This window comes from Furipterus horrens, unplaced genomic scaffold (genome assembly GCF_987537825.1).
Source record: "Furipterus horrens unplaced genomic scaffold, mFurHor1.1.pri manual_scaffold_9, whole genome shotgun sequence".
In the NCBI taxonomy this organism is placed as follows: Eukaryota; Metazoa; Chordata; class Mammalia; order Chiroptera; family Furipteridae; genus Furipterus; species Furipterus horrens.
In genome coordinates this window covers 54,517,001-54,530,179 of record NW_028327179.1, presented here as the reverse complement: position 1 = coordinate 54,530,179, position 13,179 = coordinate 54,517,001, and the positions used below count along the sequence as shown (strand labels likewise).

General features: G+C 36.8%; 1 protein-coding gene and 1 non-coding gene across 3 annotated transcripts in view; both read left to right on the top strand.

Annotated features, from left to right (window-relative positions):
• Positions 1 to 13,179, top strand: part of COG5 (component of oligomeric golgi complex 5) — a 393,705-nt gene that overhangs the window by 121,886 nt on the left and 258,640 nt on the right. The gene's annotated exons all lie outside the window — the stretch shown is intronic.
• On the top strand, positions 11,774 to 11,901 carry LOC150001771 (small nucleolar RNA SNORA19). The gene has a single exon (XR_016513221.1). It is a non-coding gene; the product is annotated as a small nucleolar RNA SNORA19 (small nucleolar RNA).

Sequence of the window (13,179 nt, the reverse complement as noted above, 5' to 3'; positions counted from 1 at the left end):
TGAATGATGTGGAAGGATTCAGAATACAATAATTTAACATTTTTAAATGTGTGTTTGATGTTACACATGGGTGTTTGAGAGTATTTGAGCCTAGAATAAACTGTATCATTATCATAATAGCTGTAATCAGTGTTTAAATCTGTTGAATCACATGAACTCTTACATTAGTAGAATCAAAATTTATACTGTGTTATTATAATCTTTTTAAAAATTTATTTTTAGAAAGAGGCAGGGAGGGTGAAAGAGAGAGAAACATTGATGTGTGAGAGAGAAACATCAATTGGTTGCCTCTCACATATGCCTTGACTGGGGACCGAACCTGCAACCCAGGCATGTTCCCTGATCAGGAATCTAATTGGTGACCTTTTGCTTTGTGGGATGGTGCCCACCCAGCTGAGCCATAGTGGTCAGGGCATGATCTTTTTTTGTACATGTGATATAATGAAGATCCTTCAGATAAGTTAAAAATACAATTGCTTTCATTAGCTTTATAAAAGAGACCAGTAAAAGTGTTGTCATGACTTGTTACCTGAGAAATTGCCCTGTGAAAACATTAAATTTAACATTTTAGGTTTGAATGTGTCATTTGTTTTGGAAGGTTCCTTTGATTTGTAGTGATTTATTTGCTGAGACAGAAATTTGAAACACATGGTGTTACTGAATTCAGGGAGTCATTTTGCTAATATGTAGCCTAGCCCTATAAGTCTTTCCCATCTCATCTTGGTTAGTTAGTTCTCTATTATTTCTCAGGTTTTCGTTAATGATACTACCTGCAGTAACTCTAATAAAAGTAATATTTAAAAAATGAGGAAATCTTGAACTTACTATCATTTATATCTTTTGAATGTATTGTATTATTTGGGAGATTAGACTCTTGTACTTTTAACTATAATTCTTACTTTTATGTAATGAAGACATGACTATTATTCAGGAGGTTATTTATATAATATCAAATTACCATAGGAAAGTCTAATGACTTGGTTAGTCATTTAACAAATATTTATCCAGTAATTCTGTGTGTCAGATAGTAGGTAAGGTAGTAATAAAACAAAGATAAACAATGAGTTTTTATTATAGTGAGAGAAAAAATTTCTATGATGGTAGAGTAAGTGTGGTACTAAGGGTTAAGTATGAGGTGCTATGAAATCATAAGAGGGATAATAATATGGAGGGAAATGGTCAGGAAAAGCTTTCCAAAGGAAGTAGATAAGCTGAGATATGAATGCTATTCAGATATTAACCAGGTCAAGGGGATGGGTACTGGTCCAGACTGATGAAAGTATACCAGACAAAAGAAACAGTCTTTCCTAGAAGGAGTTAGAGGTGTAAAAGACAAGGGAAGAGGACAGTGAAGTGTTGAGAGAGAGGACCAGATAGTAAATGGTCATGCAACCATGTTAGAGAATTTGAACTTTTATAGGAGGGCAATAACGACTCCACTAAAGGCCTTTAAGAAAGAGAGTAATGTCACCACACTTGCATTTGAGAAAGATCACTCTGATGGCAGTGTCAAATGAATTAGAAAGATGGGAGCATAATTAGAGATACAGAAACCTAGTATGTTAGGCAACAGTTGATTGTGGTAAGAATTATTGGAATATTGAGGAGGGGACAAAGTAGTAAGACCCATTTTAAGGAGATGTAGAAGCAGTGAGATTTGTTGAGAGGAGAAGGGCTCTTCTGACCAGTTAAGCGGATAGTAGGGCTACTCACTGAGTGATAGCTCTTAGGAGGGATGGTGTTATGCAGGATGATTATAAGTGTATGTTGGGAAATGCTGAATTTGAAGTGCTTGTTTGACACAGAAGTGTAGGTGTTTAATAGGGTGGCTGGTGCCACCGCCGCGCTTCAGTGTTGGTGCAGGTAGCGGCCGCCTCCGGGACAGATGCGCTGACGAGCATCCCCAGGCAGCACGTTGGAAGTTATTGACAACTACATCCATCTCTTGCCAAATACACCGCATTGTCCACATATCCAGTGTGAGCCAAGATGGAGGCATAGACAGACACGCTGCGTCTCCCTCCACAACTAAGAAGGAATACAACTACCACAAAACTAGAGACAACCAGAAGTTCCAGAAAATCAAGCTGCATGGAAGTCCAGCAAACAAAGATATAAAGAAGAATACTCATCCAGACAGGGCACATCAGAGAAGGAAAACTCTGACTCCAAAAAACCTCTGCTGCCTTGCGGCATACCTCTTCAGGGGAAAGGCTAAGGGAGTAAACCCCGACAGAAAATCTGGAGCCGGAGTCCCTAAGGCGGTTTGACGTTGTAGTCAACACCGGCAACTCCTGCGGCGCACCTGAAGCCAAGCTGTATTGACTCCGTCTTTCCCTTGGACCCTTCAGCTGCGAAGAGAGGGGGGGTCTGCTGCATGGGCAACAGCAGACCCTCCATATCACCCTGCCCAGGCTCTGTAGCTTCAGCTTCACTGGAGAGGACACTCCAGCGTCATCGCAAGATGTCGATTCAACACGGGAGGAGACAGATACCGTGTCACTCCCGAGTTGGACTGCACAGCCATTCTCGGCGGTGCAGATAGACTCTTAAGAAGCTACACCATCGTCTCTCGAGACGGACGGCTGCCGACGACGATATATGTGTATTTGATGAGAAATTCTAGGGAAAAAAATGGGAGCAGAAAATAACGTATCTGAGAGTTGCCACATAAAGATGGTAATTGAATATGAAGAGATACGGAGTTGGATCCCCCATAGGGAGTGGAAACACGAATGAAGCATGAGAAACTGTAATATGTAAAGGTAGGCACAGGAAGAGCAGACCACAGAGACGACTAAGAGGCAATTACTAGAGAGCTGAGAGGGCTTGCTACAATGGAAGCTAAGAAAAGATAGTGTTTTAAGGCTAGAGTAGTCAACATTGTTAAGATGTTGCTGAGACTTCAAATAAGATTGGAAAGTGGCCTTAGAATTTAATTAAAAAAAAAAAAAAAGTAGTGGGTGACCTGAGCAAGCACAGAGATCAAGTGAACGCTGGTATGAGCACACTTTCCATATGACCCTTTCAATGAGAAGCAGTTTCAGTTGTCAAGTGCAGTTATAAAGCATTTCATGTTTTTTTGCGGGGGGAGTTACTGTGGGTCAGTAAGAATGAAATAAATTTATGGAAAATTACTTTTGAAAACTTAAGAATAAAAATCTAATTCTTGAAATTCTGTAGTTTGAAACTTTATAAAAGAGAAAGAAAAATAGATGTCATAAATATAGCTTTGATTTGAAATAACTGGGATTTAAGCTAAACTCAGCCAGTTACCAGGTGTTTCATTTTATAGATAATGATATGTGGTTACTGATATAATTTAAGAATTTAGTATATTTATTATGAATTTAGAGATAATATATGAAAAATGTTTAGCATAATGCCTAACAGGTGTGCATGTGTCTATATCAGTGATTGTCAGCCGGTGTGCCACAGGAATTTTTAAAACATGCAATTCTTGTTCTGGCCAGGTGGCTCAGTTGGTTGGAGCGTCATTCCATATACCAGAAAAGGTTGCAGATTTGATTCCAGGTCAGGGCTCATACCTAGGTTGCTAGTTCTGTCCCCAGTTGGGGTGCATCCGGGAGGCAACTGATTGATGTTTCTCTCTCACATCCATATTTCTCTCTGTCTTTTCTCTCCTTGCTTCCTCTCTCTCTCAAATCAATAAACATATCCTTGGGTGAGGATTCAAAAAAAAAAGTAATACCTGACTATTTAGGCAGGGGCACTGACTTCTTTTCCCTTTGATCATCAACTTAAAAAAATGATAACAACCAAACAACAATAGCTGTCCAGTGTGCATGCCTACCTTGAGCCATAAATATATAAGTCATATAATAAAGTTGTATCTTATTGGGCAAGTCACATAATAAGGTTGCATCCGATTGGTTAATTCTTGGTACCAGAAATCCTTATATACAATTACAGGCACCTGATTTTTGAAAAAGTCAAAAGGGTAGGTGATTACTATTATTCTTTTTCTCATAAATCAATAAAAATTATACCTATTTTATTTTTGTCAGATCACCACAAAATTCTGTGTGCCACAGAATTTTATTAATTAGTCTATGTATGTCATGAGATGAAAAAGATTGAAAATCTCTGGTTTATATAAGTGTGATATATTGAACACTTTATATATAACTATATATACTGATTAATATTTTCATGGCATTTTTTCTCTTGGTATGTTTATTGTTTATCTATTGTTGTGTAATAGATTATGCCCAAACGTTTAAAATATTTATTAAATAACACTGTTACTGAGTGTGTGGTAAACAGAATAATAGTCCCCCTAAAGATATCCATGTTGTATTTCCCAAAACATAGTAAAAGAGACTTTGTAAATATGATTTAAGATTATGGATCCTTGTGGTGATTGTGGTGTGGGGAGAGGGTATAAAGGGGATTAAAAATACAATAAAAATAAACTTTTAAAAAAAAGATTATGGATCTTGAGATGGGGAGGTCATCCTGGATTATCTGGGTGGGCTCAGTCTAATCTATGAGTTCTTAGAAGTGGAGAATGTTTCCCTGCTAAAGTTGGAAGAGATGAGTCAGAAAGAAGAGGGAAAAGGAGATTCAGAGAGATTCAAAGCATGACATGGAGGTTGGGGTCTACAAGCCAACCAATGTGAGCAATCTTCAGAAGCTGATAGCCAGGAAGGAAACAGGGACCTCAGCCCTACAACTGCATGGAACCAAATTCTGCCCAATACATGAATGACTGGAAGCAGATTCTCTCTAGAGCCTCCAGTATGTACTGCAGATAGATAGCTGACACCTTGATTTCAGGCCTGTGATACCTGGAGCAGGAAACACCAGCTGATCCTGTTGGACTTCTGATCTACAGTATTGTGAGGTATTAAGTTGTATTGTTTAAAGCCACTAATTTTGTAGTTCTGTGGCAGCAATAGCAAACTTCAGTAAGTCCTAATTTAACATTGTTAAGTTCTGCAACTTTAAGCAAAATGACCTGTGATGAAATTTTACAATGAGGTAATTGAAATAAACAAGAGTTAAGTTGTATGCAGAATCAGGAATGCAGATCCAGGTTAGCTGGGTGATTCTGGCTCTCCACAAGCTATAGTCATTTGGATGCTTGTCTGGGGCTTGAGGATACTCTCAAGCTCACTCATGTGGTTGTTGGGAGGCCTCAGTTACTTACCATGAGTACCTTAACATAGTGCTACTTACAACATGGCAGCTGACTTCTTCAACAATGAGTGGTGAGAGAAAAACAAGAGAATGAATTTGACAGCACCTGAGTACGCAAGATAGAAGCCACAATGTCTTTTAAAATCAAATCCCAGACATGACATATCACCATGTCTGCCATATTCTATTACTTACACAGACCAACACTGGTGTAATAAGAAATTATACTACAGAAGAGTATGATTATCAGGAGGCAGAGATCATTAGGGGATCATGTTGAAGGCTGGCTACCACGGGATGGATGTGCCTAAGATGACAAATTACCAGTTCTAGATTACGTCATTAGGCATATATAGTCCCAGATCTGCAGTGTGATTTAAAAGAATTCTAGAAGTTTCAGGTGTACAACATTATAATTTGACATCTGTATACACTACAAGTGCTCAACCCCAAAGTCTAGTTCCCATCCATTGCCATACAATTGTCCCCCTTCACCCATTTCGCCTATCTCCCAACCTCCTTTCCCTGGTTACTGCCAACTCGTTCCCTATATTTATGAGTTGTTTTTGTTTTCTGCAGTGTAATTTTGTGCAAGTTATTTAGCCTCTCTAAGACTGTGGTTATTCATTTGAAATTGAGATTGGTTGAAATTAGTTTTATATGTCAACACTAGATATAAGCTTAAGCTAGTTTAAGCAAACAAGTGTTTTTCTGAAAAGTTCCTACCACCTACTGATTTTGAATGTGCTCTTTTAAGATCAAGGATTCCGAGGTATTTTTTTGAGAAATTCAAGGGAGGTTGAAGATAGAATAAGGGCCTCAAGGTCTGGGCTGTTCTTACTAAATGTTATTCTTGCTAAGTGTTAAGATGTAGCATAATAGTTTGGCAGAGGCAGCTGTAACCTGATGAGCTTGATTTGATGAACTTGATGGGAAGTAAGTTTAGCCAACTATAAGAAATCAACATGTAATTAAACAAATAGTGTATATAAGCAATGGCTAAGCCTCCCTTCCAGATGTGGGTCCTGTCTCCTTTACTTGCTGCAAGTAAATAAAACTACTTAATGAAAACCATGTTTTATTTTTTGATAGAACACCCCAAGCAGTGTACCCCTTGAGTTCAGTAATACTATGACTGGTTCTTCTTGGTTTAGATGGCAATTCTTGCACCAACCAAGTTTGGTCATATCATAGGAACATGACTCCTCCCTCTGTAATTACGTGTGGGAGAAGGGTTCCTAGAAGGGTTGCTGAGTGGTGCCACAACTTCAGCGGACACCATTGTAGTTTATATGAATGTCACTTGTAAAATTGTACAGTGTACAATTTGTGTAGCTGTACACAGGGGCTCTGTGTTTATGTATTCTTGACAATTTTAGCACTTGTTTTCATAGGTATATCTCTTTTGTTCATTGGTGTGCTGCGTAGCGTAATGCCTAGCACATAATAACCAATTAAATGTTTGGTGGATGGGTGAATGAGTCAATGGTTGGTAATGTGGGCAATATGACCACTATTCAAATACTTACATGCTTTTCAAGTATATACCATTATTTTTAGTCTTTATAAGAAATATTGTTGATTTACCTCTTATATTGTGATACCATGAAACTTCTATTTGCAATTAAGAATGAACAGTTTGTAAAATAATGGAATATGTGAAGGTATAATTACTTGTTAACTAATATGATTTATTAAGGCAATTTTCAGTTCATCTTTGAACAGATAAGTCCAATGTAGAATTAATAGAAACCCATTTGTAAATATCAGTTGTGCATTGGAGAGTTACATTCAGTTTATGTAAACGCACCACAAATATAAAAAGTTTTATACTCTTATGTATTTTGTGGTTAGTATATGAAACTGTATCTTGAGGAATCATTCTATGGTCTTAGTTAAATTTTAAAAATATGCTATATATTGTTTTAAATACAAAATTTAACAACTACAGACCTAACAGTTTTTAATCTATAATTAATTATTAGCTATATTTATACTTATTATTCCCAGAGTGGGTGGGTCTGCGGAGGTTCTAGGACCGTGGGTACCCTTTAAACAAGTGGACTCTGCTGAGAGACCTGCAGTTTTTTTCTCCGCCCCAATCCCCACTGGTTTGCACAGTGAGAAGCAATGAGGCTTGATTTTCCCTGGCGCTGTGACTGTGAGCTGTGTGGTCTGGTGAGGAGCTGGGAACGCTCCCCAGGTGTCCCTCCTGACTTTTTAAAATGTGTGACTCTGCTTTCTGCCGGCCTGCCGCTGCTGCTGCCGCTGCCGCTGCCACCACTGCCACTGCCACTGCATTGCATCCTCTTTGCCCTGGCTCCACCCCTCCTGCCTGTCTGGATGAGTATTTCTTTTTTATATCTTTGTTTGCTGGACTTCCATGCAGTTTGATTTTCTGGAACTTCTGGTTGTTTCTCTAGTTTTCAGGTAGTTGTATTCCTTTTTAGTTGTGGAGGGAGACCCAGCGTGTCTGTCTAGGCCTCCATCTTGGCAGGAAGTCCTCGGGGTAATCCTTTTTAAGATTGATCCATGTTGCTATATAGATGAGTACTTTGCTCTATTTTATTGCAAAGTAATATCCTTTTGCATGAGTGTGCCACAGCTTCTTTATTCATTCTTCTTGTAGATGGATATCCTGACTGTTCCCACTAATGGGCTACTATGAATAAAGTTTCTAACATTCCTGTACAAGGCTTTCTGTTGGGCACATATTTAATAACTGGAAGTAGAATTGACGGGTCACAGGATAAATATATATTTAATTCAAAAGACACTTCCATATTGTTTTTTGAAGTGGTACTATTTTATTCCCCCTAGCAATGTGTGAAAGTTCTGGTTGCTCTACATCTTTACCAAAATTTGATGGTGTTTATGTTTTTAATATTAGCCAGTTAGGTGGGTATGTGGTGGTATCTTGTTGTCCTTTTAATTAGCATTTCTCTAATGACTACTAGTGTTGAACACTTGCTAATATGCTTATTGACCATACAAATATTTTTCTGTGAAAGTGTTTAAGTCTTTTGCATGTCTTTTATTGATTTTTTTGTTTTGTTTTGTTTTTGTTTTTGGTTATTAAATTATAGGCATTCTTTACATATTATAGATACAAGTCTTTTGTCAGATATAAGGATTATGAATATTTTCTTACAGACTATGGCTTGTCTTCATTTTCTTAATAGTGTATTTTGATGAATAGAACTTTTTAATTTTGATAAATTTATTGTATCTATTTCAAATTTTATGCTTAGTGCTTTCTGAGACTTTCATAAGAAATCTTTGCCTACCTTAAGTCAGGATATTTGCCTGTTTTTCTCTAGGTGCATTATAGTTTTATTTTTTACATGTGGGTTTGTGATCTATCTTGAAATAATTTTTGTGTTGGTATTAGGTAGGTTCACATTTTTTACCTTGCTATAGATATCTATTTTTTCTAATACCCGTTTTTAATTTTATTTATTTATTTTCTGGGAGTTTTTACTTTTAAAATTTTTAAAGTATATTTTATTGATTATGCTATTGCAGTTGTCCCAATTTTTTTTCCCTTTGCCACCCTTCGCCTGGTAACCCCCTTCTCTCCAGCAATTTCCCCCTTAGCTCATGTCCATGGGTTGTGCATATAAGTTCTTTGGCTTCTTTATTTCTTTTACTATTCTTTACATCCCCCTGTCTGTTTTGTACCTACCAAATATGCTTCCTAATCCCTGTACCTTTCCCCCATTCTTCCCCTTCCCCCTCCCCGCTGATAACCCTCCTTAATGATCCCCATATCTTTGGTTATGTTCCTCTTCTAGTTGTTTGCTTAGTTTGTTTTTGTTTTTAGATTCAGTTGTTGATAGTTTTGAGTTTGTTGTCATTTTACTGTTCATTGTTTTGATCTTTTTTTTCTTAAATAAGTCCCTTTAATATTTCACATAATAAGGGTTGGGTGATGATGAACTCCTTTAGTTTTACCTTGTCTAGAAAGCACTTTATCTGCCCTTTCATTTCTAAATGGTAGCTTTGCTGGATAGAGAAATCTTGGTTGTAGGTCCTTGCTTTTCATCACTTTGAATACTTCTTGCCTGCAAGGTTCTTTTGAGAAATCAACTGATAGTCTTCAAAGGGAACTCCTTTGAAGGTAACTCTTTTCTCTTGCTGCTTTTAAGATTCTCTCTTTATCTTTTACCTTTGGCATTTTAATTGTGTTGTGTATGGGTGTGTTCCTCTTTGGGTCCAGCTTGTTTGAGAATCTCTGTGCTTGTTGGACTTGTATGTCTATTTCCTTCACGAAATTAGGAAAGTTTTCTTTCATTATTGTTTCAAATGAGTTTTCAATTTCTTATCTTTTTCTTCTCCTTCTGGCATTTGTATGATTTGGAGGTTGGCACTTTGGTAAATGTCCTAGAGTCTTTTTCTCTCCTCGCCTTTTTGAATTCTTGTTTTTTCATTCTGTACTGGTTGACTGTTTATTTCTTCCTTATGTTCCACATTGTTGATTTGAACCCTGTCTTCCTTCTCTTCACTGTTGGGTCCCTGTGGATTTTTCTTTATTTCACTTAGTGTAGCCATCATTCCCTGTGTGTTTACCATACTCAGTGAGTTCTCTGAGCATCCTTATCACCAGTGTTTTGAAGTCTGCATCTGATGGTTGGCTATCTCTTTTGCTTAGTTCTTTTTGTGGAGTTTAGTTCTGTTGTTTCATTTAGGCCATATTTCTTTGTCTCATCAGTTTGGCAGCCTCCCTGTGTTTGTTTTTATGTATTTGGTAAAGCTGCTTTAACTCCTTGTCTTGGCATCTGTTACGTTATAAGGATAGAGCCTTAGGTATTCGCCAAGGCCGGTGACCTGTTTCACCACTTTGTGGTGCTATATGTTGGGGAGGGGTCAGAGAGAGAACAATGCTACTTGCTTGGCACTCTTCCCGTTTCCATTCACTTCACACACTTCCTATATGCAACTGGCGCCCCTCTAGCTGTTGCCCTGGGTGGGTGGGTTTGCATGCATTCTAGGACAATGGGGAGCCCTCTAAATGGACTCTCTTGAGAGACAGGCAGTTTCTTCTGACACCCCAACCCCCACTTGTTTTCACAGCCAGAAGCTATGAGGCTTTATTTTCCTGGCGCAGGAGCCCTGGCTTCGCGGTCTGGCATGGGGCTAGGATTGCTCCCCAGGTGTCCCTCCTGGCTTTTATTCACCACACATGTATATGGGACTCCCCGTTCCACCAGACACTGCTGCTGCCTTGCCACCGCCTCACTGCCAGCACACTGCATCCTCTCCAACCCAGCTCCCCAGCTCCACCCCTCCTACCGTCTGGATGAATATTTCTTTTTTAAGTCCTTGGTTGTTGGACTTTCATACAGTTCGATTTTCTGGCAATTCTAGTTGGGTTTTTTTTTAGGTTAGTTGTGATCTTATGGTTGTGCAAGGAGGCAAAGCATGTCTACCTATGCTTCCATCTTGGATGGAAGTCCCAATACCAGAGCCTTGATTAGACTATATACTAAGTCTTAAAATCAGGTAGTCTGAGACCTCATACTTCATTCTTTTTTAAGATTGTTTTGGCTATTTTAGGTTCTTGGCATTTCTGTATGAATTTTAGAATCAGATTGCCAATTTACACACACACACACACACACACACACACACACACACACACACACACTCACACACGCACACACACAGAGCCTACTTGGATTTTTTTATTGGATTGCATTGAATCTGTAGATAAACATGGAGAGTAAGGACATCTCAACAGTATTTAGATTTCCAGTGCATGAACATGTTATATTTTTTCATTCATTCCAGTCTTATTAAATTTCTCTTTATAATGTTTTATAGTTTTCACTTAGGTCTTTATATTTTTGGTTGTATTTGCATATAGTATTTAAAATACATTTTCAAATGGTTGCTAATATATAGAAATATTATTGCATATTAACTTTGTATCTTGTGACATAGATGTAGTCATTTATTTGTTCTAGTCGCTTTTTTTTGGAGATCTCCTTGGGATTTTCTATACACAATCATGTCATCTGTGAATACACAGTTTTACTTTTTTCTTTATAATGTTTATGTCTTTTATTTTTCATTCCTATTTGAATGGCTGGGACCATCACTATAATGTTTAATTGAAGTGGTGAAAGCTGACATCCTTGCTTTGTTTCTTAACCTGGGGTGAAATCATTTAGTGTTGTACCATTAAGTATGATATTAGTCTGGGTCTTGTATAGATTATCCTTCATCAGATTGAGAAAGGTTCCTTCTGTTCCTGACTTGAAGAGAATCTTTATCCTGAATAGATAGTGAATTTTTTGAATGCTTTTAAGTGCATCTCAGTAATGTATGTTATTCTCATCAAGCTATTCCCAGTTTTTTCTTATTATGTAGCTGTAGTGATGTCCCCTCTTCATTGGTAATTTGTACTTTTCTTAATCTTTATTGCTAGGGATTTATTTGAATTTATAAGTATTTTTGATTTGCCGATATTATGCTTTTATTTTTATTATTTCTTTTAGTAACTGAGTTTAGTTTGCACTTCTTTTTCTGGTTTAAGATAAAACACTGATGATTAATTGTACTGCCCTCTGTCTTCCTTAAAATATGCATTTAAAATTATAAATTTCTCATGCACATTTCATTGACCTGCTTTCTCATATGTGTGAGCAGTGTTATTTCTTACGTGCTATACAAATAGTTGAAGGTTAATTAGCAATATAACTAGATAGTAATGCTGCCAGTCTCCTTCTGACAAATAATTTTTAAAAAATTATAAATTTCTCTCTAAGAATTATAGCTGAATTCCAAAATTTTTGATATGTTGTATTTTTATTGTCATTTAGTTAGAAATACTTTCGGATTTTTCTGTGGTGTGTTCTTTGACCCTTGGGTTATTTTGAAGCATATTGTTAAATTTACAAAGATTTGTCTATTTTTAGGTATCTTATTTTGATTAATTTCTAATTTAATACTGTTCTGGTCAAACAACATATTCTCTGTGGCTCTAGTCATTTGAAATTTATTGAAACTTGTTTTATGGGCCATCCATATAGTCTGTCTTAAGGAATGTTCCATGTGCATGTGAAAAGAACATTTATTTTGTTGTGTTGGTAACATTCTATAAATGTCAGGTTAAATTGATGCATTGTGTTAAAATATTCTATATTTTTTCTGATTTTTTAATTCCTTTGCTACTTCTCCCTTTTACTTTATTTTTTTAATGTATTTTGAACTTTAAGATTGTTATGTCTCCTTGATGAATTTATCCCTTTATGATTATAAAAGGCTCTTTATCTCTGTTAATTCTGTTTTGAAGTCTACTTTGATATTAATATAGCTACACCATCTTTCTTTACATCTGAGTTTGCATTGTATATATTTTTCTATATGATTAAAGTATTTAGTGTATTTCCTGTAAACAGCATATAATTGAATCTTGCTTTGAAAAAATCTGATTAGATAATCTTTGCTTTTTCATTGTAGTATATATGTACATTTACACTTAATATAATTATTGTATGTTTATTGTTAGATCTTCTGTTGTGGTGTTTTGTATTTGTTTCATATATTCTTCGTTTCTTCTTATCTTTGAGTTACTTGAATATTTTTTAGTATTCCATTTTTGTCACCTCTGTTGACTTTTTTTGTCTCTTCTGTTTCCTTCTTTTTCTTTTAGTGATTTCTCAGAAATTACACTGCGTATATTTCGTTTAGGCTGTCATTTAAAAATATTTTATTGCTATAAAAATAAATATTTTACTGCTTCAGCAACAATATAAGAATCTCAGTATACCTCACATTATCCCCTTCCTGCCTGTTGTGCTTGTTATTGTTCTAGGTGGGGATTACATTCTTCCACATGGTCACAAGGAAAGTATTCCAAGGACCCATGCATGGAAGATTGTTGGGAGGCAAGATGTTTTATTGATGTGGAGATAGAAGCTGCCTGCTAGGTTTCCAATGTCCCATCTCCTTCTGTCCTACCACAGATAAATTCCTACCATGTCTTCCACAGGCCAAGATAAAAGCCAATGT